A 27,466-nucleotide genomic window follows, 5' to 3' on the forward strand; every position below is an offset into this window, starting at 1 on the left:
AAAGCAGGCCAGGCCAAGGCCCTTTTACCCACTGGGTCGGTGCAGGCTGGAGCATCCCCCCACCAGTTCTCTGGCCTACCTGCAAAGCTCTCAGCCTTCTCTTGTTTCTGCTTCCCTGTCCATAGCAGGCAGCTAAACAAGGGCAAGTCACCAAACCAAACAGCGCTGTGGTTAGTATGGGGCTTGAAACCATAACCTTGGTGTTATTAGCACCACGCTCTAACCAACTGTGCTCAGCAGCCTACAGAAACCTAGTTTGTAAGTGGCCCTTTGAGGGGGGCATCTCAGGCAGCTGCAGGGATGTCTCTGCAGCTGCTAAGGGCTCTTCCCTGGCAGGGCCACTAGTGACTCACTGTGATGTGGGCTGGCTAGTCCAGATGCTTTGAGGTTTGGTCAAGGTGGCTGGCGGCCGGCATGGCGCACTGAGACCCAGGGCAAAGAGGCAGCCGGAATCTCTTGCTGCCAGCACCTTGCTTCCCGACTTCTTCCCTGTCAGCAGCAGCCGCAGCCCCTTTCAACCACATGGTCAGGCCAGGAAGGGAGGCAGTAATGGGGCCAAGTAGCGAGTCAGTCTGAGGAAGGCAGGAAAAGCTCGTCTTGCTTTGCAGGGCCGCTGGCAACAGCTTCTCTCTTGTGTGCTGCTGAGGAGAAAAATGCACTGAAAGTGACCATAAAGACCAATTTAGATGAGCGCTTAGAGGGAGTTTCCAAGGCAACAACAACAACAAAGTTTCATAATCTACACTCATGTGACTGTGATTTATTCCTCCACTAGCAAGTGTTTCTGAAGGGATGAGAAATGCAGGGCCCAGGTGCAGGGAGCCGGGTCACATTCTCCTGCCTGAGTCTCAGTCCTGGCTGAAACCTGGCGACAGAGAGAAGAGGCCAATGCAAACAGCCCCATGGCAGCGAGGGAGTCAGTACGTGGGTGGGTGAAGCAGGGAGCTGGGGGCAGAGTTCAGCTCTAACTCACTAGGGCTGCGTCCCATACTTCAAAATAATCAATGCGCCTATTTTGAAATAGCTTAGTTTGTAATTTGGGGCTGGCTACACAGCACTTCGAAATAAATCCGCATGCAGGGACATCGGAATAGCGAGCCTGTTATAGCTTGAAATAAGGGGCTTGCTCTTAAGACGCGTCAGTGTGATATGAGCACCACGTCCTAAACCTCCGAGCTAGCCGACCCGCAGGTGTGAGTCTCACAAGTAGCACTCGCAGGGATGTTGTGGGTTCTGGAAAAAGGTGGGTGAGGCAGCAAAGCCTATTGCAGGCAGGGGAATTAGCTCAAGTGGTAGAGTGCTCGCTTAGCATGCAAGAGGCAGTGGGATCGATGCCCACCTTCTCCAATTACAGCTCTATCCTTTAATTTCAGTGGCCCCCTCCCTCTACTTTTCTTCTCTCCCAAAAGAGACAGACCCCCCCCCCCCAGTGTCAAAGCAGAGAGTGGAGATATCCAACTCACCAGCCCATCAGGCTCTGGGGTGCAATAGAAAGCATGTTGGACTTCTAAGCTGTAGTGGTTAATGTGAGTCCAGCAAGACATTCAAAGACTGTGGGTTCAAGTCCCACCAGAGTCACTTTAGCTGCTTCCTAATTTCCAGGATGCAGCTTTTACAGACCATTCAATCCTTAGGCTGACACTGGGGTGGGCTGACATCCAGGCAATTCCCAGCAGACCCCAGTAAGGGTGGAGGGAAGGGCTGGTCCTTGGGGTTAGGGCTGGGGGTTGTTCTGAAAGGACCATTTTGTCCCTCCCTGTCTCCTACTAGTGCTGAGCAACACTCAGGCTGTGACACGGCTGCCAAACATCCTGGACAGTTAATAATGAGCCAGACGGGTTTGTTGGCAGCTCAGTGTGCGGAGCCTTAGATGAAACATTTAAAGGTCCCTGGCTCAATCCCAGGCTTTGCCATGTCTCTCGGTGCAGCAGGGCCCTCTCTGCTCCCCTTATCATGCTCGTGCCCTGTGACATCCCCTCATCCATCCTGGCAGCAGCCCATCTTTGCTTCTAAACCTCCCTCAGAGTGGCTGCTTCTGCTTCCTTGGCTAAAGTCCCTCCCCCTGTGCGTGTGGCTGGCAGAGATTGCTAGAGGGATCCATTTACATGTAGCTTCACTGAAACCCCCCTCATTGGCCTGCGCCCAGGTCAGTCCATGTGTGTTAAAGGGCCTCAGGGAGCACAGAGCAGAGGGATCCCCTCGACACACACACACAGTCCCAGCCCCAAGCCTCCCCCATATCCCAGATCCTGTGCCCTGACTTCTCTACCCTCCCACATCCTCACCCCTGCCCTGAGCCCCCCCCACTCTCACACACTCCCCAAATCCCTGCCTTGAGCCTCCCACACCCCACATTTTAATTTCTTACAGGTACTGTCCTATCACAACCCCTCCCCCCACTTCCTGCCTTGAGCCTCCCCCTCCCTCCTGCCCAGCCCAAGGGGTGGTGCCCAATAGAACAGTCCCTGTAAGAAATGTGTCACTTTCACCCCTGGGAGCAGCTCAGCCATGCAAAGGGGCTGCCTGGGGCAGGACATTAGCCCTGGAGGGCAGGGGTGTGTGTGGCAGTGACATCACAAGGTCCTTTTGCAGCCCCTCAGCTTATTGGCTAATGGAGGTTGGGAGGTGATGACCTCACAGAGAGTCCATGACAATGGCCAGGTGGGACAGGCTGCAGGGCAGGGGCCATCTCAGAGCCCCCCCATGGCTTTGCTGCAGGGAGTCTCCTTGAGAGTTGCCCTTGAGGCCTTTCTGGAGCCTTCTCCTTTCTCACGACTAACTGACCTAGAAGGCCGACGTCTCTGTGGAGAAGGGAAGAGCTTCCAAGAAGGCCACTGTAGCTAGAGCATGGGAATTAGCTCAAGTGGTAGAGCTCTTGCTTTGCATGTGAGAGGTAGTGGGATCGATACCCACATTCTCCAATGAGGAGAGAAATTTCTGATTTTTCTTTTTGCCAGCTGGGGCCTAAGTGGCTCCAGTAGCCCCCCCCCCCCCCCCCCGCCCCGGCCCCCACTTCCTACTTGCTTTCCCCAGAACCAGCCACTTTGGGGCAGAGAGCTGCTGGACACCAGACCTCCTGGGCCAGACAGTGGCAGAAGCACTGGAGGCAGGTTGCAGGTGGGGCAGAATTAGCTCCATTGGAAAAGTGCTGCCTTTGCGCATGAGAGGTAGCAGGATTCACTCCCATCTTCTCCCACCTGCTCGCTGGTGCTGAGGGGCCAGCCCCTTTCCTGCCACCCCAACTCTTATTCCCACAATGCGCTTTGTGCAGGGGCCGCTGGTCTTTCTGCCAAGGTGCGTGGCTGGGAGCCAGGACTCAGGACCCTTCCTAAAATATACAAATCGCTGCCCCCCACGACCCTCTGTTCCACTCACACTGTCTGGCTGCTGCCCACATGGAGCTCAGGGGCCAGGTGGGTGACTTGCCTTGCAGCTGTGACAGCATCAGACCCCTGCCACCCGCCTGCTCAGTGTGGAGACCAAGCCCAAGGGTGGCACCTGGGATGTGAGTTACATATAAGCCTCTTGTCACTTGTTCCTTGTCCAGTTCCCAACATTGACTGCAGATACCATTTTCTGTGGGGGTGTAGCTCAGTGGTAGAGTGTTTGACTACAGATCAAGTGGTCCTTGGTTCAAACCCAACTGCCCCCTTACAAAATTTCCTTCTAGTGGAAATATTTTCCTTTCCAGTTCCATCACACTCTGGCTTTACATTGCTTGAGGTTCTTGACATTAATAAGAACCCTTAATGCAGAGCTACTCAACTTTGGAAGCCCTGGTGGCCACAATGAATGGCATTTAACCAGGATGGACAGGGCAGGTGTCCTGAGCTGGTGTATTCTAGAAGCTGAGAATGGGTGACGGGAGGGATCACTTAACAAATGTCTGTCCTGAGGATTCCCACTGGGCAATGAGATTGGCTGCTGTTGTGAGAGAGGATTCTGGGCTAGTTGGGCAACTGGCATGGCCCAGTCTGGCTGCTTTGATGTTCTGTTTGGTTTCTGTTCTTGTCCCCTCTGGGCAATGGAAAATGGACCCATGTCCTGAAGGGAACAGAAAGTGGCCTGTGAAAGGCTAGTGTAGGTAAGGAAAGAGCCTTGTTCATGTGTCCCTGATGGTCTAGTGCAGGGGTCTCCAAACTACGGCCCGCGGGCCGCATCCGGCCCGTGGAGACCTTTTTGTCTACGGAAAAAAAATTACGGAAATTTACGTGTATCCTGCCAAGATCAGCCGCCGCTTACGTGGACGTTATGTTTTTACCGAATTAAAACCCATTTGAAGCAGATGTGGCCAGTTGCCCAGATGAACTGCAGCTGGAAGTCATTGAGTTGCAAGCAAATGACCTCCTTAGGGACAAGTTCAAAATAGGACTGGTGGGTTTTTACCATATTTTGCCCAAGGAAGACTTTCCTAATGTCAAAACTTTTGCATCAAGGTACCTTTCAATCTTTGGAACAACATACCTGTGTGAACAAACCTTTTCAAGAATGAAATCCGTGAAGAACAATTTGAGAACAAACTTGTCCGATGATAATCTCAGGTCACTGTTGATGTTAGGGACAACAAATCTAAAGCCAGAAATGTCTGCTATTTTGGCATCCAGGAAACAATTTCACCATTCACACTAATACAGGTGATCATGTGTAGTGTATCAATGTGTTATTAAATAATAACTGAATAAAATAATATTAAATAAATAATTTAAAAAAACATCCATGTTTTGATTGTTTTTTATTTGGACCTCAAGTGTGTAGTCGGCCCCCGAACTGCTGTTTGATAGTTAATGCGGCCCTCGGGCTGAAAAGTTTGGAGACCACTGGTCTAGTGGTTAGGATTCAGCACTTTTACTGCTGAGGCCTGGGTTCAATTCCCAGTCAGGGAAACCAGCCTCAGTTTTCACCTGACATCTGCCAAGTCATTCATCTTACCTCATTGTTACAGCATCTGTGACCCAAGAGGTTCACTCAGGCCCCCTTTCCCACCTCTCCCTCACTGCCAAGACAGCACCTGCCATTTTCACAAGCCCTTCAGAAGGGGCGGAGCTGGGTGACTCAAACTGCCCCTCCCCTCTCCCATGTGGGCAGCCCTGCAGGAAGCTCTGTGGCACACACAGCACTAGCCCAGTGCGCAGTCAGGTCGGCACAAGATCCATTGGTTCAGTTTGGTTGTTGAAGGAGACAACCCAGAACTGGCTCCAGCCCCCACTCAGTAACCTGGGGAAATGACCCACCAGGCCTGTGCCCCTCGGAGAGGCAACGATTCCCCACTGTCCATTCCCCTTTGACACAGTCATGGAGCCTTCTCCTCCTGGTCCTGCCTCCCCCTTCACTCAGCTCTCACTGCTCGGTGCTGCCAGGGAGGGGCCTCACTGCGAGAGTCACTTGGGCAGGTTCCTGCCACAGAGACACGTCCCAGAGCAGGACGGATGCTCAGACCGACACTGAGTGTTGCTCAGCGCTGGGGTGAGACAGGGAAGGACAAAAGGGTCTAACGGCGCCTGCAGCCTTTCAGAACAGCCCCCGGCCCCACCCCAAGTACCAACCCTGCTCAGGATCCCCAAGGGCACTGACACAGATTCCCTGGCACAGGACAATCCCAGGCCTCGGTTCTGCCAGCCAGAGTTTTCCCCTCTTCTGTTTCCTGTCAGCTCCCTAAAACACCTCACAACGGTAGATGAGGGTGAGTGGGGATAAACCCAGCTGTGCTATAGAGCGGCTGTTAGGTGGGGAAAGAGAGGTGCTCCCTTTGCCTCCCGAGCAACTCACACATGTAAGAAAACTGCGGTTGAAAAGCTTTGCACAGTTGTCAGGATGGCTGAGTGGTCTAAGGCACCAGATGCAAGGTCCTATCGTTCCCTCAGTGGGGTGTTCTGGTCTCTGAATGGAGGTGTGGGATCAAATCCCACTCCTGATATGGCTTCCTTTTTATATCTAGAAAAGTGACCTCATTTCAATGACTCCCCTGACATTGCAGGAGCCCTTGCTCAGCATTTCTCTCAGGCTGCATCTACACAGCAGCATTCCTTGGGCATAACGGCCATTACACTGCAATAACAATGGGAGCATCTACACAGCAATTCCATTATTCCGACTTCTGTAACGCTCCATCCAGACCAGTGGTCTGAGGAGCCAGGAGGTTTCCAGGCTGCAGACAGACAAGCCCACAGGCAAAGACAAAGTGGAGTCGTTGGGACTTCAGCCCAGCAGGGTCTCTGTGTGGCTCCCAGACCTTTTGTTTCCCGTTTCCAGGGGCACACATTCAGCAACACTCACAGGCCACACAGGAGGGGGCTGGTTTGATGCTTCACCCCTTGGCCCAGCAACGAGCCCCCAAACTTTGCCTGTTCTAAGAGCCCGGTTTGCTGTGTGAATTTTGTGTGGCCGGTGACATCAGGCCTGGGCATTGGGATTATCTGCCAGTTCCCCTGGCCCTGGGGCTTTGCTGTCTTCACATCTGTGATGGCCGAATGGTCAAGGTGTTGGACTAGAAATCCAATAGGGTTTCCCTGAAAAAGTTCTAAGCCTGCTCATAGCGAGGCCTGTGCTTTGGTCACTCCCCCTGCTAATGTAACTCTTCTGCCAGGTAGTGCTGGCAGCAGCCAGGGCTGGGTTCGATGTCTAGGGGTTTCTCTTCATTCATCTCACACAAAACTGGCTTGAGCCCCCACCCAGCAGCCTGGGAAATCCATCTCCCCACCCGGGCACCTCGCGGAGGCGATGTTTCCCCACTCGCCAGCACAGAGTCTGAATGTAAAAAAGAAACTTTTAATGAAAGAGGGTGAGAAGTAACGTGGCATTCGCCTGGGAAAATACCACAAGCAGGGTTCAGAACCAACCCACAAATAAGTCTCGGCTCAAGTGGCTTGAGCAATGTCCTTTGCCAGCAATGTAAGTCCAGGAATGTACGTGTCCCATTCACATGCCCAAACTTTCTCTGTACCCCACTCACAGTTGCTGCCCTTGCTCAGGGCAGATAAGAGCTCAGGCATGATTGGAGGGAGTGGGCATAGGAGGCATCTCACCCACTCGGTTGGCCACCTGCCACTGCTCCTACTGGCTTACCGCCAGCTACTCCCACCAGCTACCCTGCTGGCCACCTGCCACTGTTCCTACTGGCCACCCACCAACTACCTGCTCTTGCCCCTATCGTTCACCCTGCTGGCTGCTTGCTCCTGCCTGCTGCTGCTTCTATGATTGAGATTGGTCTGGCTCTGGGATAAACCCAGTGATTTCTGCTCTTTGTCAGTTTCCTTGGTGATTTCAGCTCTTGGCCCCCCGCCTAGGCTGGACAAAAGATTCCAGCCCCCACTGGAATAATATTTCAAAATAACAAAGAGATTCCTTAAGGAGTCTGTTTTAGGTCTATCCTTAGAATGGGTAGTGGGGGAGGGAGAGACAGAATGAACCCGTCTCATAGCTCATGGCTGGAGGACATGTAGCCTGCTGGTTCACGCTCCTTCCCCCCACACCCAGAGTCCACTCCACTTGAGTCTGGAAGGGGAAGGCTCGTCCATCCCAGACTTTTTTCAATGACAGTGTCTCTCCTGAAAGCACTGGTGTCATATTTTACAATTCCTACAATTAGAGATAAAATGGTTTGTGACCCCACAACAGACAATTTAGTTACAATACTCCACATTCCATTCTCACAACCGATCCTCCATCAGGCCTATAGCACTGGCTGAACTGGATTTACATAGCCACAGCCCAGATTCCTTTCCCAGCCCAATAGGAGCTGTATTTACAAATCAATAGTTGAGTATCTTGCAGGGCTAAACAACTGAAGGAGTGTGCCCACACCTAGGACTGCTCTCCCCTTTCAGCTGGCTGTATTGGAAGCAGTGGTTGAGACCCTGTTTACTTCTGTAGTGTAGATGTACTCTGAGCGAGTAGGGCTGATACAGGGGGAGCAGCTCAAACAGGCCAAAGGGTTGGCCAGGAGCAGGACATGAGCCCTGCAAGGCAGCAGTGACATCATAAGCACCGTGTGCAGCACCTCAGCTCATTGGTTAGGAGGCAGTGACCTCACAGAGGGTCCAAGACAACAGCCAGGTGGGACAGGGGCAATCTGAGAGTACACACTACAGGGTGTTTGAGCTGCTCCCCATGAAAAGCGGAGAGAGGGAGCCCTTGGGGGTGGGATCCACTTGTGCCTGTTGTTCAGGGTTAAATAAGATCTCCCCCAGGAGGTCGCCTGTTCCCTTTCCACCTTCAAATGGCTGGGAATCAAATCAAGCAAGGGACTGCAAACGCCAGGCACTGTCATTGTCTGGGCCACAGATAAAGACCCTTTTGGAGCTGTGTTCCAAGGAGGAGTCTCTGCAGGCCCTGCAGTCCATGCGGAGGAATATGGACATTTATGCCAAATGGCCAATGGTCTTACAAAGAAAGGCCACCTCCCTCCTACCCCCGCATCCTAGACCAAGTCAGAGCCAAGGTCAAGGAATTGCGGCAGGGGGATGTGAGGGAAGCTCACTGAGAAATCAGACGAGAGACGGACACTGTCAGTAAACACTCATATCAGAAACGCTCCTCTGGATGCTGGGCCCACCAGAGCCGTGTGCTGCTGCCATCTGCCTGCTCCGTGGACATCTTCCCATTGCAGAGAGCGCGCCGAGCCAGACTGTGACTAGACAGCCCGTCTCTGGGCACCCAGGGGCTACATCTACACTGCAGGCTTCTTGCTCAAGAATGGCCGTTCTTGCGCAAAAATTTGAGAAACATCTACACTGCACGCGCGTTCTTAAGCAACTAAATTTACGGCAAAATGTAGGAAAAGAGGGCTTCTTGGGCAATAGTTATTCCTCTCCCCATGAGGAATAAACCCTCTTGTGCAAGAGCTCTTGCACAAGAAGGTAGTATGAACGGGCAACAGTTTTTTTGTGCAAGACACCCCTATGGCTAAAATGGCCATCAGAGCTTTCTTGCACAAGAGAGCGTGAACACTGCCTCGGACATTCTTGCCCAAAAGCACATGGCAGTGTGGACGTGCTCTTGCACAAGATGTTTTGCACAAGAACTCTTGCACAAAACAGTTCTTGAGCAAGAAGTCTGCAGGGTAGATGTAGCCAGGGGTTGTTTGGGTTTCCTACCAGCACTGAGCTTTGTACAACAGCCCAGGGAACATTGTGAAAAGCCAAAACCTTCCAGCCCTGGGTGTCCCCGGCCAGCCAGAAAGTGGCACAAAGGTTCCTGGTAGTGCTGGCTTGGGGTAGGTTGAAACAAACCCACACAATTCAGATGAGGTGGCCCAGTGGTTAAGGGGATGGACTGTTAATCCCTTGTGCTCTGCAGGCATGGGTTCAAATCCCATCCTCATTGGATGTTTGCAGCCCTTCCTCTTGCTTCTCTCAGATCTCTCTTCAGTTCAGTGCCAGCCCCTCCTGTATCCCTGCCTGCCCCAGCCCCTCCCACTGCAGCCTGGGAAAGGGGAAATCTCCACAGAGACACTCCCAGCTGGGACCCTCAATCCCTTCTGCCCTCAAGGGGAAACCTCACAAAGGAGATGCCAGGCAGCCAGGCCATGGGGGTCTCTGAGATGCCCCAGTCCTGCAGCCTGTCCCACCTGGCTGTTGCCATGGTCCCTCTGTGAGGTCACTGCCTCCCAGCCAATGAGCTGAGGTCATGTAAAAGTTCCTTGTGATGTCACTGCTGCCTTGCAGGCTCATGTCTTGCTCCCAGCCAGCCCCTTGGCATGTGTGAGCTGCTCCCCTTCTGCCCCCCTCACTCAGGGCTGGTTCTGGGGCTCACAAAGGGAACATCAGCGGCTGCTCAGGGGGCCACATGGCCCCAGGGTCACCTTTTAAATGTCAGGGCAAGCCAGGATCTATCCAATCGCTTCCCCAACACCCCACCCCTTTGCTGAGCCCCTGCCCTCCCCAAACCTTTCCATGGACTCTTGGTTACTAATGGACACTCGCCACTAATGACATAATCACACCCCAGCCATTTTGCTAGGGCTGCAGCTGGGGAGAAAAGTTTCATTTAAATCATTAAACGATTAAGCGTTTGAACTGTCTCATGTTAGTTGATCAAACTTCATTTTAAATAAAGGAAAAACATTATGGCCAGCACAAAAGATTTCGGTGCCACACCCCTAGAGACTCTGGAACAAAGAAGACACATGAGAAGAACCCAACTTTCTTCCTTTTGCTGAGACATGGATGGGTCTAGCTCAGGTTTCACTCAAGGGATCTGTCTGCATGTGAAGTACCTGTGACAGCTGCTGCGCTCCTCTGCCCCTCATCAGCAATGCCATCTACTTGGGGGAGCAGGTGCCCTGGGACTTGCAAAAGGGACAACCTGGGCAAACTAATGTTGTTCAGGGACACTTTGATAGCTCAGCTGGCAGAGCAGCAGACTATAGCATGTGTTTGGTAAATGGTCCTTAGGTCGCTGGTTCAACTCTAGCTTGAAGGAGCCATTCTTTTCCCTCCAGCGTGGCCTTAGCAGAAAGCAACCAAGCTGGTTACCTTGGGTCCATGTCTTCAGAGCCCTGCACTTCAATTGACAAAAGGATTGTGGGGAGGAGCTGCCAATCACATTTCTTGGGCTGCGCAGGTTCTGTCCACACACAAAAGTTCTTTTGGAACAATGGCCGTTATTCCACAACAACAATGCAAGAGTCTACACAGCAATTCCGTTATTTTGAAATAATTCTGAAGTAACCGGCGACTTATTCCGACTTCTGCAAACCTCATTCTACAAAGAATAACGCCTGTTCCAAATTAGCTATTTCAAAATAAGGCCTGTGTAGCTGCGCCACTGCTGCTAGTTTGAACTAGCCCCTCCCCGGGGCCATTCTGAGTTATTCTTCCCAGGGACTAAATCGAGACAGCTCGTCCACAGTGGGGAGCCTGCCTCAGACTATACTGAGGTTTCCCTGCAGTGTAGACGTGCTAGTTCGAAATAAACTATTTTGGAATCACCATTCAGGACTTAGAAACCTGCAATGTGAGTTCATATGTCAATGGGACCTCCTGGGGTGCACTTGTTGGTGTGAGGTTTTTCATACTGCAAGCTTTTTGCACAAGAATGGCCGTTCTTATGCAAAAACTAGCGGAGTGTTTACCCTGCATGTGCATTCTTGCACAAGAAAATATACAGTAAACCATTAGAAAAGATGGCTTCTTGCACAAGAGTTATTCCTCTCCCCATAACGAATAAGCCCTCTTGCACAAGAAGGCAGTGTGCACAGGCAAGAGGGATTTTTTGTGCCAGAAACCCCTATGGCTAGAGCTTTCTTGCACAAGAGAGTGTCCACAATTCTCTTTATAAGGAGATACACCATCTCATAGAGCTGGAAGGAGCCTTGAGAGGTCAGGTAGTTCTGTCCTTGCGCTAATGGAAGCTCCAAGAACCAACCTTGACAGATATGCCCCAGATACCTAAATGGTTATCTCAAGGATTGAATTCATAACCCTGGGCTTAGCAAACTAACATTCAAATAACTGAGCTAGCCTGCCTTGCTTTTAGGGCTAAAGCACACAGCAGTGGATGTGCTCTTGCACAAGAACTCTGGCCCAAAACCGTTCTTGGTCAAGAAGCCTGCAGTGTAGATGGAGCCTAAAGTTTTTCATATTTTTTTGTTTTCAAAATATTTCAAACAATTGTTCAATGTGCCCCAGGCCTGGAATTGTGCTGCAGCCACCTCCATTGCTATGGTCGCTGGCTCTGTGTGCACTGGCCTTCTGTCTGGGTGCTGGCAGGGGGGTGAGAGGTGGTGGGTACCGATGGGTAACAGGTGCCAAGGCGCATACAGAGACGCCAGCGCCTGCATCTCTGCAAGTGACCTCACTGTGCACACCTCAGCTTTTAGGAAACACTCTCCTCCTGTCTGCGCCTAACACCAGTGTCACTGTCTGCTCCTGAGGGGTCCTGTCTGGGGGAAATGGCAATTCCAGGGGACACTTGCCCAGTGTTGAAACATCTCACAGATAACATGGCAAAGAGGAACCCAAAGAGACTCTACACCTACCAGGAAACATCACAACTGTCAACCCAGATGGGATTTGAATCCCCAATCCCTGGTTTAAGAAACCATTGCTTTGTCCATTAAGCTGCTGGGGCACACTAAAGATAACAGAGACAGAAATTCCCTCTTCCAAATGCACATTCCTCAATTTTTAGGTGCCAGATTCAAGCCGCTGGAAGGAGCCAGAAACACGGGGGGGGGGGGGGGGGGGGGCTGATCACACCCCTCTGAAAACCAGCTCTCAGGAGGCACCTCCAGCTGCCCTAAAGGGTGAAACTCAACACCTTGACATCTCATCTCCCTCCCAAAACCAGGGGCTTGTTCCCACAGCCGTAGCCTCAGCAGGGAGCCGCGCTGGAGCTCACTGCTTGTGGGGAAGGGAGCGGGTCCCACAGGGTTTGGGGCTGGTGGGGAATGGGCAGTTGTCACTGAAGGGGAAGGATAAAACGCAGCCACATTCTGAGGGCAGGGAGAGCGGCTGGGGCTGGGCTGGTAGTGCCGTGGGACATCCCTGGGGGAGCTCGGCAATGTGACCCTGGCTCCCAAGACAGCAAGTGCAGAATCCCCCTTGGCGAGCGCAGGAGGCTCCGACCGGCCTGGTTTAAATCTGTCTGACGGGCTGGACGACCCCGATGCTGGAGTGTCAGAGCCCCTGTCAACCAGACTGTGTTTGTCCCCTCCCTCACCAGGCAGGGCAGGGCCCACGCTCCCAGCAGGGAGTTACAGGCACGTCTCTCGCACCCAGAGCACTGGGACGACCATGGAGAAGGACTCACTGGCCCATGTGTGGTACCCAGGGACTTACAGTGGGAGTCAGAGCCCTGCCTGGCCAGTGCTAGTCATGTCTGCACCCGCTCCAGGTTTCTGGTTTCCTTCTCCCTAACCAGCCTCCCCTGAACCAGCAGTTCCATGGGTGGCCAGGGGAGGCCACTTCTGTGTCCCAGAAGGACATAGGAAAAGGTGAACAAAGGCCACAGCAAGGCATTACTGGGAGTTGAACCCAGGATCTCCTGTTTACAAGGCAGGTGCTTTAGCCAGCTAAGCCATGATGCCCTCTTGAGGCCACTTACTAAAACTGTTCTATTCTATGGTCCTAGACAACACCTTTGACTCCCAAAGTGCAGCCATTCCCCATTTCCCTCCAGCCCTGGTGGTGTCTGGCTCCCTGGGCACAGAAGGCTACAGCTCAGTGGGCAGAGGCTCTAACATACCCATCTCCCCCAGCCGCTGGGACTGTAGAGTTGGCCTTGAGATTTAGAATTGCTGGGGGAAGGGATAAGTGCAGCAAACACTGATCATCTGGATTGTAAGCCCTTGGGTCTCACAGTTTGGGTTGGAGACCCCAGGTGGGGGCCCGGCCTCCTTGGGTCGGTCCCTTCCTGAGGGCACAAAATTAAGAGAGAATTCCTTTGTCCTATAGCAATCTGAATTGGCCAACGAGCAAGTCACAAATTTTTTGTTCACATATAAGTACAGGAGAATGGTCTCTTACAGTAATGATGGCCAAGTGGTTAAGGAGTTGGCTTAAAACTCCAAAAGTTTTTCCCTGTTCAGGGTTGAATCTTGCTCACACTGAGGCCTGTGTTTTGGTCATACCCCTAACAAGGGCAACAAGCTTGGCTGCCAGCTGTTTGCACATCTGGACCCAGAAATATCCTGAGCCTTGGTTCTGTTAGCCAGTTTCTTTTCAGCTCACTGCAAACTGCCTCCCAGCTGTAGGTGAGGCTGAGTGTGCATGAAACCAGCGGTGCCTGACCAATGTGCCTGCTTTTCCTACCATCCCTCCATCTCTACCTGGAGTCGGCTTCCTTCAGTTGAACTTTGCCTTGTCCCCAGAGCAGGAAGCCAAAGGGAGCAAAGAGCAGAAGTGCAGGATGCTGGTGGGGTGCCCTCTGGGTTTGATTTAGTGAGTCTTAGTTTGACTGGCTGAATCAAGTTCCAGAAGATTGATCACGGCAATTCCTCTCCAGCTGGACGTGGTTCTTGTTCTTCTGTACAGAACAGCCAATGGGCCTTCAGATCTCAGCCTTGCTCAGTTGATGGGAATAGAAACCAGACACCCAGCAGGTTTGAACTGGTTTCAGTTGAGGGACCCGTCTGCCTGGTTTACATGCATTGGCACAAGAACACATGAGGGGTTTGCTGACATTTTAAGAATCCCTGTACAATAGAAATCCATGACTGACACACCTGGAGGTGCAAATGTTTCACTTAGGATAATCAACTTTTTAAGGGGGCACTTGAGATTGAACCAAGGACCTCTACAATCGGCACTCAAACACTACCACTGCGTTACACCCGACAGTGGTTGTACTTTTCAGCCCAGTGTTGGGAACTTAGCACCTGGCAGCACTGCCTGCATGAGCAGGTGGTGCCTGCAGGAGCAGATTGTCATGCTGAAGCGGGAAGACCAGGAGCTGGCTCCAAGGTAGGGTTACGACACTGCTAGAATCCTCCTCCTCATCCTGGAGCTACAGGTCATCAGCATTGTCATCCTGAAGCTGCAGCTGCTGCTGCCGCCCAGGTGTCTCCCTCACAAACTCCACAACCATCCTTGGACAAAGCCTTGGTCCCACTGCCTCATGTCAGGGGCCTCAGCAGCGCTGGGGGGTGGCTCCAGGGGGAGAAACTGGTTCAGGAGAACTTGAGCTGCTGGGCCACTGAAGCAGGCCCCCAGCAGCAGCCTCTGTGCAGGGCTCACACGCTCCAGGCCTCCCGGTCATATTGAGTCTCCCTGTCCCCCAGCTGGTGCCTTGAGGTAGCCACTGCAGCAGCAGGAATTTGGGCATCAGTTCCCCTGCTTTTGGGGACAGGAAGCCAGGCCAAGGCCCTTTTAGCCACTGGGGCTGTGCAGGCTGGAGCCTCCCCCTACCAGATCTCTGCCCTGCTTCCTGCACAGCTCACATTTTTGCTTGTTTCTGCTTCCTTGTCCCTAGCAGGCAGCTAAAGGAAGGGAAGTCACCAAACCAAACACCCCTGTGGCCAGCATGGGGTTTGAACCCATGACCTTGGTGTTATTAGCATCACACTCTAACCAACTGAGCTAGCCAGCCTACAAAAAAATCAGCTTACCAGTGGCCCTTTCAAGAAAAGTGCCTCAGGCAGCAGCAGGGACGTCTCTGCAGCTGCCAATGGCTCTTCTCTGACAGGGTCACTAGCGACTCACTGTGATGTGCACTGGCTAGTCCAGCTGGTTTGAGGGTTGGTCAAGGTGGCTGGCGGCCGGCAGACCCAGGGCAAAGAGAAGCCGGAATCTCTTGCTGCCAGCACCTTGCCTCCCAGCTTCTTCCCTGCCAGCAGCAGCAGAGTCCTGAGCGCTGCCCTTGACACCATGGGACCAATCTCCCCTCACTCAACTGGACCAAGCTAGTGCCCAGTTCATGCCCATTGGGACCTGTTTTACTTGGGTTCCTTCCACCCAGAGCCCCCTTCTTCTCCTGGGCTGCAACGAGCATCCCTGGGATACTCTCTCATATCCCAGCACAGGGCCATCTCTCCAGTGACAGGAGACGGGGCTGGTTTCAGGATTTCTTTTAGCGCAGCAGCAAGCAAGGGGAGATGGAGGAAAATCAACCCCATTGGCAAGCTTTGTGTGACAGGAGGGGTGTGAGCTGGGGAGCCCGCCCCCCTCCCAGAAGGGGCATTTGGGTGAACCCAGGAGCAGCAAGAATTCAGGCCCCCCAGGTGAATGCATTGGGGACAATGTGTGAGCCCTTCCATGAGCATTTTCTGCTCCCACTGGGAAAGGCAGCTGGGCAGGACCAGCCTGCAGCCCACGTCCCTTTCAGCCCCAGGTGTAGGAGGTAACAGAGAGGGGAGGAAAGTCCGTGGCAAGAGCCTCCTCCCAGCAGCCTGGCCCTGCGCAGAGTCTGTGCATGATGGAGCCTCTCCCAGCAGGGCTCTGGCCTGTTCTCTGCAAAGTGCTCAGCTGTTTCATTTTTCTGCAGGCCCATTGTATGTATCCCTGGTGGCTTCATTTACAGTTTTCAATCTTTACATTTGCATCCCTTCTTGGAAAGAGGGTGCAAGTGTAAACATACCCTACATAGCGAGAGTTGGCCTCTGGCAGTTGAGCCTGGCTGTGTCCCTACTTCAGGAACCCAAAGAGAGCAAAGAGCAGAAGTACTGGAAACTGGTGGGGTACCCTCTGAATTTGATTTCGTGAGTCTTAGTTGGACTTGCTAAATCAAACTCCGGAAGATTGAAAGATAGTGGCCATTCCTCCCCCACTGGGTGTGATTCTTGTTCTTCTGCACAGCACAACCCAGGTAGACCAAGGACTTTCAGATCACACCCTTGCTGAATTGATGGGAATAGAAACCAGACACAGCAGATTTGAACTTGTTTCAGTTGAGATGGGTTTGCCTGGTTTATGTGCATTGACACAGAAACACATTAGGGCTACGTCTACACTGGCACCCTTTTCCAGAAATGCTTAAAATGGAACAGTTTCCCGTTATAAGGATTTCCGGAAAAAGCACGTCTACATTGGCAGGATGCTTTTCCAGAAAAGCACTTTTTCCGGAGCAGCGTCCGTGGCCAATGTAGACGCGCTTTTCCGCAAAGAAGCCCCGATCGTCATTTTCGCGATCGGGGCTTTTTTGCAGAAAAGACTACTGTGCTGTCGACACTGGCCCTTTTCCGGAACAGTTTTTCCGGAAAAGGACTTTTGCCTGAACGGGAGCAGCATAGTTTTTCTGGAAAAACACTGACAATTTTACAGTAGATCGTCAGTGCTTTTCCAGAAATTCAAGGGGCCAGTGTAGACAGCTGGCAAGTTATTCCAGAAAAGTAGCTGCTTTTCTGGAATAAATGGCCCAGTGTAGACACAGCCTAGGGGTTTGCAGTAATTTAGTAATCTCTGCACAGCAGAAATTCAGAATGTGATGCAATTGGAGATGCAAAGGTTTCAATGAAGTTGACCAACCTTTCAGCAGGCATTTGGAGTTGAACAAGGAACCACTTTGCCTACAGTTACTCTACCACTGAGCAACACCCCCATTACACTTGCTTGCTTGCTTGCATCCAGTGTTAGGAAATTAGCCGTTGGCAGCACATTCTGCAGGAGCAGGTGGTGCCTTGCACACATGGTGGGGGGAGGACGGCCCTCTATGGGGTCAGACATGTGTGGTGTCCCCCAACCTACGATCAGCATGACACGTCACAATAGCGCATCACCCCCTGTGCTCCCGCTTGCCCTGTGTGTTTTGCAACCTCACAGCACTCACCTGATGTTCCCTCCCCGGTGCCCGAAGACATTTGGGAGGCCTCTTGCATCTGGGGGACCAGTTCCAGGTGGAGGGTCACAACTTTCCTGGAATCCTCCTTCTCTTTATCCTGGAGCTGCTGGTCAGCAGGTTTGTTGTCCTGAAGCTGCGGCCGGTGCTGCCCAGGTGTCTCCATCCCAGACTCCACAACTGTCCCTGGAGACAAGGGTTCCCCAACCCCCAGGACTTGGTCCAGTTCCTCACAGTATGCACAGTGCCTAAGGTGCTTCCCCAGTGCGGGAACTGCGCTCACAGGTCCTCACATACCCCTGCCGCAATTCCTTGACCTTGGCTCTGACTTGGTCTGGGGTGGATGGAGGTGGCCTTTCTTTGTTCATAAATATCTGCATTCCTCCGCCTAGACTGCAGGGCCTGCAGAGACTCCTCCTTGGACCACAGCTTTATCTCTGGCCCCTACCATGAGAGTGCCCGGCACTTGCTGCCACTTGCTTGCTCCTGCGATGTATCCCTGGAAGGGCCAGAGGGGTGTCTGGGGGCTTGTGCCTGTGACATGGCTCTCCAAGAAGCTGGAAGCGCTCGATCTTAGCCAACTGGATAGTGAAATTATACTAAAATAATTGGTTAAGATGGAACTAAGCAGTACTTTAATTTCTCTTTATAAACTGGGATCCAAGAAGGACACCAGCAAGAAGAAGGAAAAGGGGAGAAGAGAAGAGGAAGGAAAAGGGAAAGGAAGACCAAGAAGGAGGAGAGAAGACCTTGAAGCAGAACTCACCTCCAAGGCAGCCTAAGAGCAGAACTGCCAGGACTCCTCTGCACAGCTGTTGCAATGGTTTGCTGTGTGAACTCTGTGGCAGGTGACATTAGGGCTGTGCACTGGGATTATTTACCAGTTTCCCTGGATCCTTTTTTTCCCAGAGCTGTGATGGCCGAGTGGTTAAGGCGTTGGACTTGAAATCCAATAGGGTTTCCCTGTGCAGGTTCAAATCCTGCTCACAGCGAGGTCTGTGTTTTGCCCACACCTCTTCCTTGGGCAGCGCAGGCCTCTGTGAGTTACCAGCAGTGGGGCTGTTACTGTTGGCATGAGGACTGGATTAAGGGTTGAGCTAGTGGGGCAGCTGCCATCAGGCACTACCTGCCTGGCTCCTGGCAGGCTGCAGTTCCCTGGGGCTGCATTAACCTCCACCGCACCTGTCAGCAGGGCCCTTCCCCATGCAGCTGTGGGGCTCTGCATGGCCTGCCCCAGGGGATCCTGGGTTGCACGCCAGCGGTGGTGGCAGGGCCAGGCTGTGCAGCACAAGAGCATCCTGCTACCACAAGCTCCATGCATGGAGGGGGAGGGGCTGTATATGCACTGTGCACCCAGGGTGGAGCCGCACACGCACCATGAGCATGGGGGCAGTGCCACATGCCCGGAGCACTAGAATGGCTCAGACTGGCTGTGGTCAGTATCTAACTAATTGCACCATTAGGCCATGTCTTCACTCAGGTGGAGATTTCTGCTGCAATCCATCTCCCAGAGTTTGATTTAGCAAGTCTAGATAAGACTCTCTAAATCAAACCCAGAGGGCACCTGCACCAATACACACTGCGCCTGCTCTTTGCTGCCATCCTCCTGCCTCTGTGAGGACACCAGCAAACGGTAAAACCAACTCCAGATATGTGTTGGGATATGGTGGAAAGAAGAGACACATTGGCCTCACCACATTGGCCTCACCACAAGGTACCCCTGGGAATTGAAACCACAATCTTCTATTTACAAGACAGGTGCTTTAACCAGCTAAGCCATGGTGCCCTCCTTGAAAGCAGCCCTCAAACTGTTCTACTTTATGGTTCCAGAGAACATGTTCCCATTCCAAAGTGCAGCCGTTCACCGTTCCCCTCCAGCTCTTGCCATGACTCAAGGCCTGTGCAGCCCAAGACACTTGATTGGCAGTCGGAACCCAAAAACCCAAAACCGTTTTGTCAATTGTAGCATCTGGCTTTGAGGAGACAGACCCAAGGCAGCCGCCTGGTCCTTTGAGCTGGAGTTGAATCAGCAACCTAAGGACACTTGCTGAGCACCAGCTACAGGCCTCTGCTCCGCCAGCTGAGCTATGGAAGGTGCCTGGGGCAGGCTGCTTTGCCTAGGTTGGAAGAGCAGGGAGAACAGCCCCTTCCTAGCCCAGCCTCCTCCCCCCAATGCCAGCCCCGTGCTCAAAGGCTTTGGAAAGGGGCCTCGCCAAAGTAGCTCCCCCCTTGCTCCCACTCAGCCTCTGCCAGAACTGCTCCTCCTCACGCTCTGCCTTGTCACCCAACAGACCCTGCTCTGTTCCAGCCCCCTCTCTCCATCTGAGTCACTCCCCTCTCTCCATCTGAGTCACTTCTGGAGCCGGTGGGACTAGACAGCTGCTGTCCTATGGGATGTGACACTTCTTGGGGAACCATCTCCCAGTTCCCATGGGCTTCCCAATCAACCCTCCGAAGGTCACAGTTCCATACCCCAGGTGGGACTTGAACCCACAACCCCTGGCTCCAGAAGCTAGTGCCTTGTCCATTAGGCCGCTGAGGCCAAACAAGAAATGAAGAGAAGGGACAAAAATTCTCTGTCCCAAAGGCGCACCCCTCACATTGGCTGGGCAGACACGTCCCTCCCCTCTACCCCAGCAGACACGTCTGCAGCCCCTGGCAGGGAGGCGGCTGGGCAGGTCGCTGGCAAAGCTGAGCACGGGCTGGCAGCAGTGCAGGCTGGTCGGCCACAGCCCTGGGAGAGCAGCTGGGGGCTCGGCTGTGGGGTGACGGGCCCGTGTGCTCTGCTGCTCACTGACGAGCTGGCTGCCCAAGTGCCCACACAGACGCTTCTTCAATCCCCACCCCCCTCAGCCACCCACCCCCAGCCTCTTCCAGCACAGCCTGCCTCACCTCCCCCCACAGGGCTTCCACAGGGGCCTCTGTCCCAGGGGGAATGGGGAGCCCCTACCCCCGGCACCCACCCACCCTGCTGCTGCTCCCCCCAGAACAGAGGATTCACCTGGCACAAGTAAGTGCCTCTGTCCCCCCTGACCCCGGCTGCTGGGTTCCCTCCTGTTTAGCTGCCTGGCCCCAGGTAAGGTCACATGAGACTGCTCATATCACCCCCTCAGCACGGAGCCCTGGGCAGCCGCCCTGCTCGCTCAGGTCTCAGGCTGGCAGGGCCTGCAGGGATACTGGGTTTGAATGACAAGGTGTTGGAGCAGCTATTAAAAGGCTTCTTCCTTGGCAGGGGCATTGTGCTTGTGGATTGGCTGTTTTTTGGATGCCTGGTGCTTGCACATGCAACTGGGCTTTAGCAAATCAGAATGATGCGAGTCGTGAGTAACCCAGCACCTCTGGAAATGGGAGTGGAGTAAAAAGTACAATATTGTCTAAAAGAAATAAAATAATTTGAATAAAAATCAAAGTGTGACAAAAATAAATTACTTGAGTAAAGTACAAATACCCAAAAAAAGTCTTGAGTAGCGTGATCAAGTATTTCTACTTTATTACTTTCCACCTCTGCCCAGCAGGCAGGGCTTCTTGGCCCCTTGCTGGTCTGCGGACTGGCAGTTTGTTACCACTGACTTAGAGGAGCCCCAGGAACTGCAGTTTCAGGAAGAAACAGCAGGGCTGTGTCCACTCTGGCACCCTTTTCCGGAAAAGGGATGCAGATGAGCCAAGTCAGAATTGCAAATGCAGCGGGGATTTAAATTTTCCAGATTTTAAGAGGAATAAGGTATCTTCTGGAAAAGGCTTTATTTTCCGAAGATCCCGTCTAGACTGGCGCTTTTTTCCAGCAAAGCCCCAAGCCGGAAAAAAGCAGCAGCCATGTTCATGCAAATGCAGCGGGGAAAATTTAAATCCCCGCTGCATCTGCAATTCTGACTTGGCTCATCTGCATCCCTTTTCCGGAAAAGGGTGCCAGTGTAGACGTAGCCCAGGAGATTTTGATTGGCTGCCAGGTGCTCCACATGCTAATCAGGAGGCGTGTTTCTGTAATCAGGGACATGGAGCATATTCTAATATACAGATTTCTAAACCTGGTGGAGTGTGTTTGAATGGGATTTGCTGAGATTATTTCTGTTCTTTAGTTTTCTAAGTGTTGTGTGAAAACATTCCTCATGAGGAAAAAGTGAATGCACACAAGTGTGGGTGTGTAGGGAAGCAGGTGCTAATAAGACTGTACTTTCAGGGATCTTTTCTATAGTTGGTAACTAGAGAAATGCAGCTGAAAGTGGTTGGTCTCGCTATCCATGAGGATGAGTGATAGTGTTCTTTTCTGAGCATGAAGCAAGCAGACGGTGTTGCTTTAGTGTAATTGCTGTCTGCTGTTGATGATTGTTCTTTCTTTCCTGTTGGGAAGCTGGAAGAAGAGAGCACAGGCTGAGTGGTTAGCTACTGTCAAAAAGTTTAAAATTAATTTTGCAGTGGAGAGGAATGGGGATTTCACTTTATTGTTTTGTCTTGATTTTTGTTTAATTCTTGTATTTACTTGTAGGCTACATCTACACTGGTATGACTTTGTGCAAATACTTTTAACGCAAGAATTTTTGCATTAAACCATTTGTTCAGGAGTGCACCTACACTGGCATGTGCTTTTGCGCAAAAGCATTTGTGCCAATGTAGATGCTTTCTTGTTTAAGAAAGCTCCGATGGTTCGATGGCCATTTTAGCCATTGGGCTTTGCTGTGCAAGAAATTAACGTTGCTGTCTACACTGGCCCTCTTGCGCAAGAATACTTGCACAAGAGGGCTTATCCAGGAGTGGGTGCGTCAGAGTATTTGCGCAAGAACCACTGATTTTGCACATTACAAACTCAGTGTTCTTGTGCAAATACTCGTGGCCAGTGTAGACGGGCGGCAAGATTTTGCGCAAAATCTTTCCAATGTAGACATAGCCGAACTGCTCTGGTCTTGATCCTGATGTTTTCATGCTGTTCTCTCACCTGCTGCTGGGTCTTTTTCCATTTGCTTCTCACGCTGGATTTAGCCAGCCCCTTGGATCTGCCTCATGCCTTGTCTCCCATCTGTTCCCTAGTGGCCCTGCAGGAGGCAGAGATTAGTCGCAGCCCAGTGTTAATTATCCCTTGGGTTAGTGTCTTTCTCCCATAACGTGTAGCTAAGATATTTGTTAGGAACTGGCAGGTGCCGCGGGGGCTCACCCCCGAACAGAGACACACGACCTCAATATTGGTACACAAGACAAAACTCACCCTGCTCCTGGAACAGAAACACTGACGAGCAGTGAGGCCCCTCCCTGGCAGCACCGAGCAGTGAGAGCTGAGTGAAGGGGGAGGCAGGAGCAGGGGGAGAAGGCTCCATGACTGTGTCAGAGGGAGGCTCTGCCCTGGCCAGTGGGGAATCGTTGCCTCTCCGAGGGGCCCAGGCCTGGTGGGTCATTTCCCCAGGTTACTGAGTGGGGGCTGGAGCCAGTTCTGGGTTGTCTCCTCCAACAACCAAACTGAACCAATGGATCTTGTGCCGACAGGCCTGTGCGCTGGGCTAGTGCTGTGTGTGCCACAGAGCTTCCTGCAGGGCTGCCCACATGGGAGAGGGGAGGGGCAGTTTGAGTGACCCAGCTCCGCCCCTTCTGAAAATGGCAAGTGTTGTCTTAGCAGTGCCAGGGAGGTGGGAAGGAGCCTGAAGTAACCTCTTGGGTCACAGCTGCTGTCACATAGGTGAGAAAAGTGAGAAGGCAGTTATCCCATGAAACTGCAGGCTGGTTTCCCTGACTGGGAATGGGAATCGACCCCAGGCCACAGCAGTGAGAGTGCTGGATCCTAACCACTAGACCATCAGGGACACATAAAACATGCCTCTTTGCTCACCTACACTAGCCTTTCACAGGCCATTTTCTGCCCACTTCAGGATGGGGTGGCAGGTCCATTCTCCCTTGCCCAGAGACGACAAGAACAGAAACCAAACAGAACATCAAAGCAGCCAGACTGGGCCATGCCAGTTGTCCAACTAGCCCAGGATCCTGTCTCACAACAGCAGCCGATTTCATTGTCCCGAGGGAATCCTCAGGACAGACAGTTATTAAGTGATCCCTCCTGTTGCCCATTCCCAGCTTCTAGATTACACCATCTAGGGACACCTTCCCTGTCCATCCTGGTTAAATGCCATTGATTGACCTTTCCTGCATTAAATTATCCAGTTCTGTTTTGGACCTTCTTGTAGATTTCACCTCCACAACATCCTCTGGCAAGGAGTTCCACTGGGCACAAAAATGTTTCCTTTTAGTTTATTTTTAACTTGGTTTCTGGGCTCCCTGAGGCCCTTTACACACAAGGGCTTTCTCTGCAGCGTGCTGGGGGGAGAAACCCCTGAGCCAGTGACACGGACTGACCTGGGCTCAGGCCAACAAGGGGGGTTTGTGAAGCTACATGTAAATGGATCCATCTAGTAACCCCTGCCAGCCACACACACCAGGGAGGGGACTTTAGCCAAGGAAGCAAGGACTCTGAGGCAGGGTTGGAAGTGAAGGGGGTTAATCAGATGGACGGGAGTTTCCAATGCTGGGCTGTGGCTAAGATGGATGCGGGGATGTCACAGGGCACTAGCACGGCAAGGGGACCAGAGAGGGCCCTGCTGCACCGAGACACATGGCAAACCCTGGGATTGAACCAGGGACCTTTAAATATTTCATCTTAGGCTCCCCACACTGAGCTACCCATAAACCCCTCTAGCTGGTTATTAACTGTCCGGGATGTCTGGCAGCCGTGTCACAAACATGATGCCGTCGTGCCCGGCCCAGGAAGGCGAGACTGGTGTTTCCTGCCACCTGCAGTTTGACTTGCTCCTTCCCCCCATTCCTGCCTTAGCTCCCGGGCTGACCTGGCAGCTGAAGTGGTCGGGGGCCCAGCAGCCTGGGCAGGGAGTCGGGTGGCCAGACCCTGGTGGCAAGAGTCTTGATGCTACTTGTTTCCCTGCCCCCTCTGGTGCCCTCACTCCCCACCCGCAGCCCCTGCTGCCTGCCTGGGTCCCTGTGCTGTGTCAGATGCTCAATGAACCCTCCTGTTTCACACGGGCTGGGCGTGGCTCTGGGCGAGGGCACAGGGCTGTGACATTCCCTATGGGAGCGGGAGGCCCCCAGAGCCCAGAGTGAGTGGACTCCCCAAGGGGCGCACGGTGAGAGACAGGGGGCTGGCGGCTCAGGGAGGGGCGGTCCCAGGAGGCAGAGGGCACCTGTGACTCTCGGCTGGCAGCTGACACTCTGCTCCTTGCTTCCCTCCCGCTGCTTCACCTCCCAGGGCTTCTTTCTCCTTCCCTGTCCATAGCAGGCAGCTACACAAAGGCAAGTCACCAAACCAGACACCCCTGTGGCCAGCATGGGGCTTGCACCCACGACCTGGGCGTTATCAGCATCAAGCTCTAAACAGCTGAGCCAGCAGCCCACGAGGGGCCCTTTGGGAAAGACCCCACAGGCAGCTGCAGGGACGTCTCTGCCGCTGCCACGAGCTCGTCTCTGATGGGGCCACGGGCGACTCACTGAGATGTGGGCTGGCTAGTGCAGAAGTCAGAGGAGCAGGAGCCTGGGTGGGTTCAGGGGGGCCTTGAGCAGGAGCAGGTTCGGGGGAGGGGCTGCTGGGCCACTGAAGCAGGTGACCAGTGATTGGCAGCAGCGCTGTGGGCTGGGCACATGGTCCCATCACCTGGACATATGGAGCCTCCCTCTGCGGCTTGGGCTGGAGGAGCCATGGGCCAGCCACTGCAGCAGCAGGAATTTGGGATCAGGTCACCCCACTGGGGACAATGGAGGGAAGAGAAGAGTTTTCCCTGCCATTAGGGGAAAGCTGGCCAGACCCTTTTAACCACTGGGTCTGTGCAGGCTGGATCCTCCTCCTACCAGTTCTCTGGCCTCAGTCCTGCAAAGCTCTCAGCCTTTTGCCTGTTTCTGCTTCCCTGTCCATAGCAGGCAGCTAAAGACTGTGTCTAGGGGGGAGCAGAGAACGAGTAGTAACTGCAGTGAACAACCATGTGGCCAACATGGGGCTTGAACCCATGACCTTGGCATTATTAGCACCACGCTCTAACCAACTGAGCTAGCTGGCCTTCTGAAACTGAGCTCATAAATGGCCCTTTCAGAAAGGCGCCTCTTCTCTGACAGGGCCACTAGCAACTCACTGTGATGTGAGCTCACTAGTCCAGATGCTTTGAGGTTTGGTCAAGGTGGCTGGTGGCCGGCATGGCGCACTGAGACCCAGGGCAAAGAAGCAGCTGGAATCTCTTGCTGCCAGCACCTTGCCTCCCAGCTTCTTCCCTGTCAGCAGCAGCCGCAGCCCCTTTCAGCCCCTGGGAAGAGAGGCAGGAATGGGGCCAGGTAACAAGTCAGGCTGAGGGGGGCAGGCAAAGCTCATCTTGTCTTGCAGGGCCACTGGCAACAGCTTCTCTCTTGTGCGCTGCTGCTGAGGAGAAAAACACCCTGAGAGGGACCAGAAAGACCCATTTAAAAGATTGTTGGGGGGGGGCACCTGCCCATCTCAGCCAGGCAGACCATAGCATCAGACTGAGCTCCAGGGGGCATCAGACACCCAGCAGGAGGCACAGAACTCTTTCTCTGGGGAGCCTGCAGATAAGGAGCCCAAAGCTCATAAAGTTGGAGGGTTTTGCAGCAACCAGCCCAACCCCAGCAAGTCCCACAGAGATTTGAACTCAGATCACATGATTCAGAGTTCTGAGTGCTGCCTCTTACACCATGGCTACATCTAGACTGGCATGTTTTTCCGGAAATGCTTTTAACAGAAAAGTTTTCCGTTAAAAGCATTTTCAGAAAAGAGCGTCTAGATTGGCAGGACACTTTTGCGCAAAATCACTTTTTGTGGAAAAGCGCCCGTGGCCAATCTAGATGCGCTTTTCTGCAAAAAAGCCCCGATTGCCATTTTCTCAATCGGGGCTTTTTTGCAAAAAAGAAATCTCTGCTGTCTACACTGGCCCTTTTGTGCAAAAGTCTTTTGGAAAAAGACTGTTGCCCGAATGGGAGCAGCATAGTATTTCCGCAAAAAGCACTGATCTCTTACAGTAGGGAGTCAGCGCTTTTGCAGAAATTCAAGCGGCCAGTGTAGACAGCTGGCAAATTTTTCTGGAAAAGCAGCTGATTTTCCGGAAAAACTGGCCCGTCGAGACACAGCCCATGGGACCTACATGAGCCAGCAGTGATTCAATTAGGCTGAACTGGAGTTCTGGCTTATGGCCACTTGCACCAGCTTTGCTTGTTTTCCTTCCACCCAGAGCCCCCTTCTTCTGGGCTGCAAGGAGCCTCCCTGGGATGCCCTGAGACAGGCACAGGGCTCTGCCTCCCCACAACCAGCCCCACCCCACCCAACTGGCTTTGGCAGAACAAAGCGGGGGGGGGGGGGGCTAGCTAGACTGTTCCCTTCTTACACACTTCAAAATATCCATTCCTAAATAGGACTGTGTAGCCTGAAAGATAAAGCATCTGACTTTGGGTCAAAAGACTGAGGGTTTGAGTCCTTTTGCAGTTGTGTTGATTGTGCTTGTGGGTCTGGGTGTCTTATGCTTGGAAAGGTTCTGTAACAATGTGTGTCCATTGAAAGACCTCTAGCTATTTGGCAGATCTAAACTAAAGCAGACTGCAGAACAGCAGCAATTAACTGTAGAGACTGGGCTCACATTCCATCTAAGTGGCATTTCAATAGGGTCACACTAGGCTGTGACCATGGGGTCTGATCCTATTGACCCCCACTGTCACCAAGTAAGAAAGAGATCTAAGGATGGGTAGAGAGAACTTAGTTAACAGCACTTTGTCTGGCAAAACACTGCTTAGCAAGAGTTGTGTTTGTGCAGTCGGCATTCTATGATTATTGTCCTCACTTTCCTATTGTTTGTCTGTGTGATCGCTGTCTGGTTTGTAGCTTTTTCTGTCGGCTGTATCATTAATGTTGCTGGGGGAAAATCAACAAAGGCGGTGAAGTATGATTGGTTAGGTAAATCATAATAGAATGTTAGCTTTGGTTAGTAACATTAAACTAAAATAATTGGTTAAGCAGGACTAAATTATCACTATATAAACTGGGGTCCAAGAAGGAGACCAGGGAGAAGAAGGAAAAGGGGAAACGAGAAGAGGAAGAAGGAGGAAAAGGGAAAGGAAGGGAGAAGACCAAGGAGGAGGAGGGAGACCTGGAAGCAGAACTCAGCTCCAAGGCAGCCTCAGACCAGAGCGGCCAGGACCCCTCTGCGTGACCGTTGAAATGGTTTGCTGTGTGAATTCTGTCAGGTGATGTCAGGCCTGGGCACTGGGATTATTTATC

General features: G+C 52.7%; 1 protein-coding gene and 7 non-coding genes across 10 annotated transcripts in view; 4 read left to right on the top strand and 4 right to left on the bottom strand.

Annotated features, from left to right (window-relative positions):
* LOC142821516 (uncharacterized) overlaps window positions 1-27,466 on the top strand; it is a 369,045-nt gene that overhangs the window by 17,481 nt on the left and 324,098 nt on the right. The window lies entirely within an intron of this gene.
* On the top strand, window positions 3,581-3,652 carry TRNAC-ACA (transfer RNA cysteine (anticodon ACA)). Its single transcript has one exon. It is a non-coding gene; the product is annotated as a tRNA-Cys (tRNA).
* TRNAT-UGU (transfer RNA threonine (anticodon UGU)) lies at window positions 12,954-13,027 on the bottom strand. The gene has a single exon. It is a non-coding gene; the product is annotated as a tRNA-Thr (tRNA).
* On the bottom strand, window positions 14,954-15,027 carry TRNAI-AAU (transfer RNA isoleucine (anticodon AAU)). The gene has a single exon. It is a non-coding gene; the product is annotated as a tRNA-Ile (tRNA).
* Window positions 18,122-18,203, top strand: TRNAS-UGA (transfer RNA serine (anticodon UGA)). Its single transcript has one exon. It is a non-coding gene; the product is annotated as a tRNA-Ser (tRNA).
* Window positions 21,373-21,588, top strand: LOC142821717 (small nucleolar RNA U3). The gene has a single exon (XR_012898404.1). It is a non-coding gene; the product is annotated as a small nucleolar RNA U3 (small nucleolar RNA).
* TRNAE-CUC (transfer RNA glutamic acid (anticodon CUC)) lies at window positions 22,920-22,997 on the bottom strand. The gene has a single exon. It is a non-coding gene; the product is annotated as a tRNA-Glu (tRNA).
* On the bottom strand, window positions 25,177-25,250 carry TRNAI-AAU (transfer RNA isoleucine (anticodon AAU)). The gene has a single exon. It is a non-coding gene; the product is annotated as a tRNA-Ile (tRNA).

This window comes from Pelodiscus sinensis, chromosome 31 (assembly GCF_049634645.1).
Source record: "Pelodiscus sinensis isolate JC-2024 chromosome 31, ASM4963464v1, whole genome shotgun sequence".
NCBI lineage: Eukaryota > Metazoa > Chordata > Testudines > Trionychidae > Pelodiscus > Pelodiscus sinensis.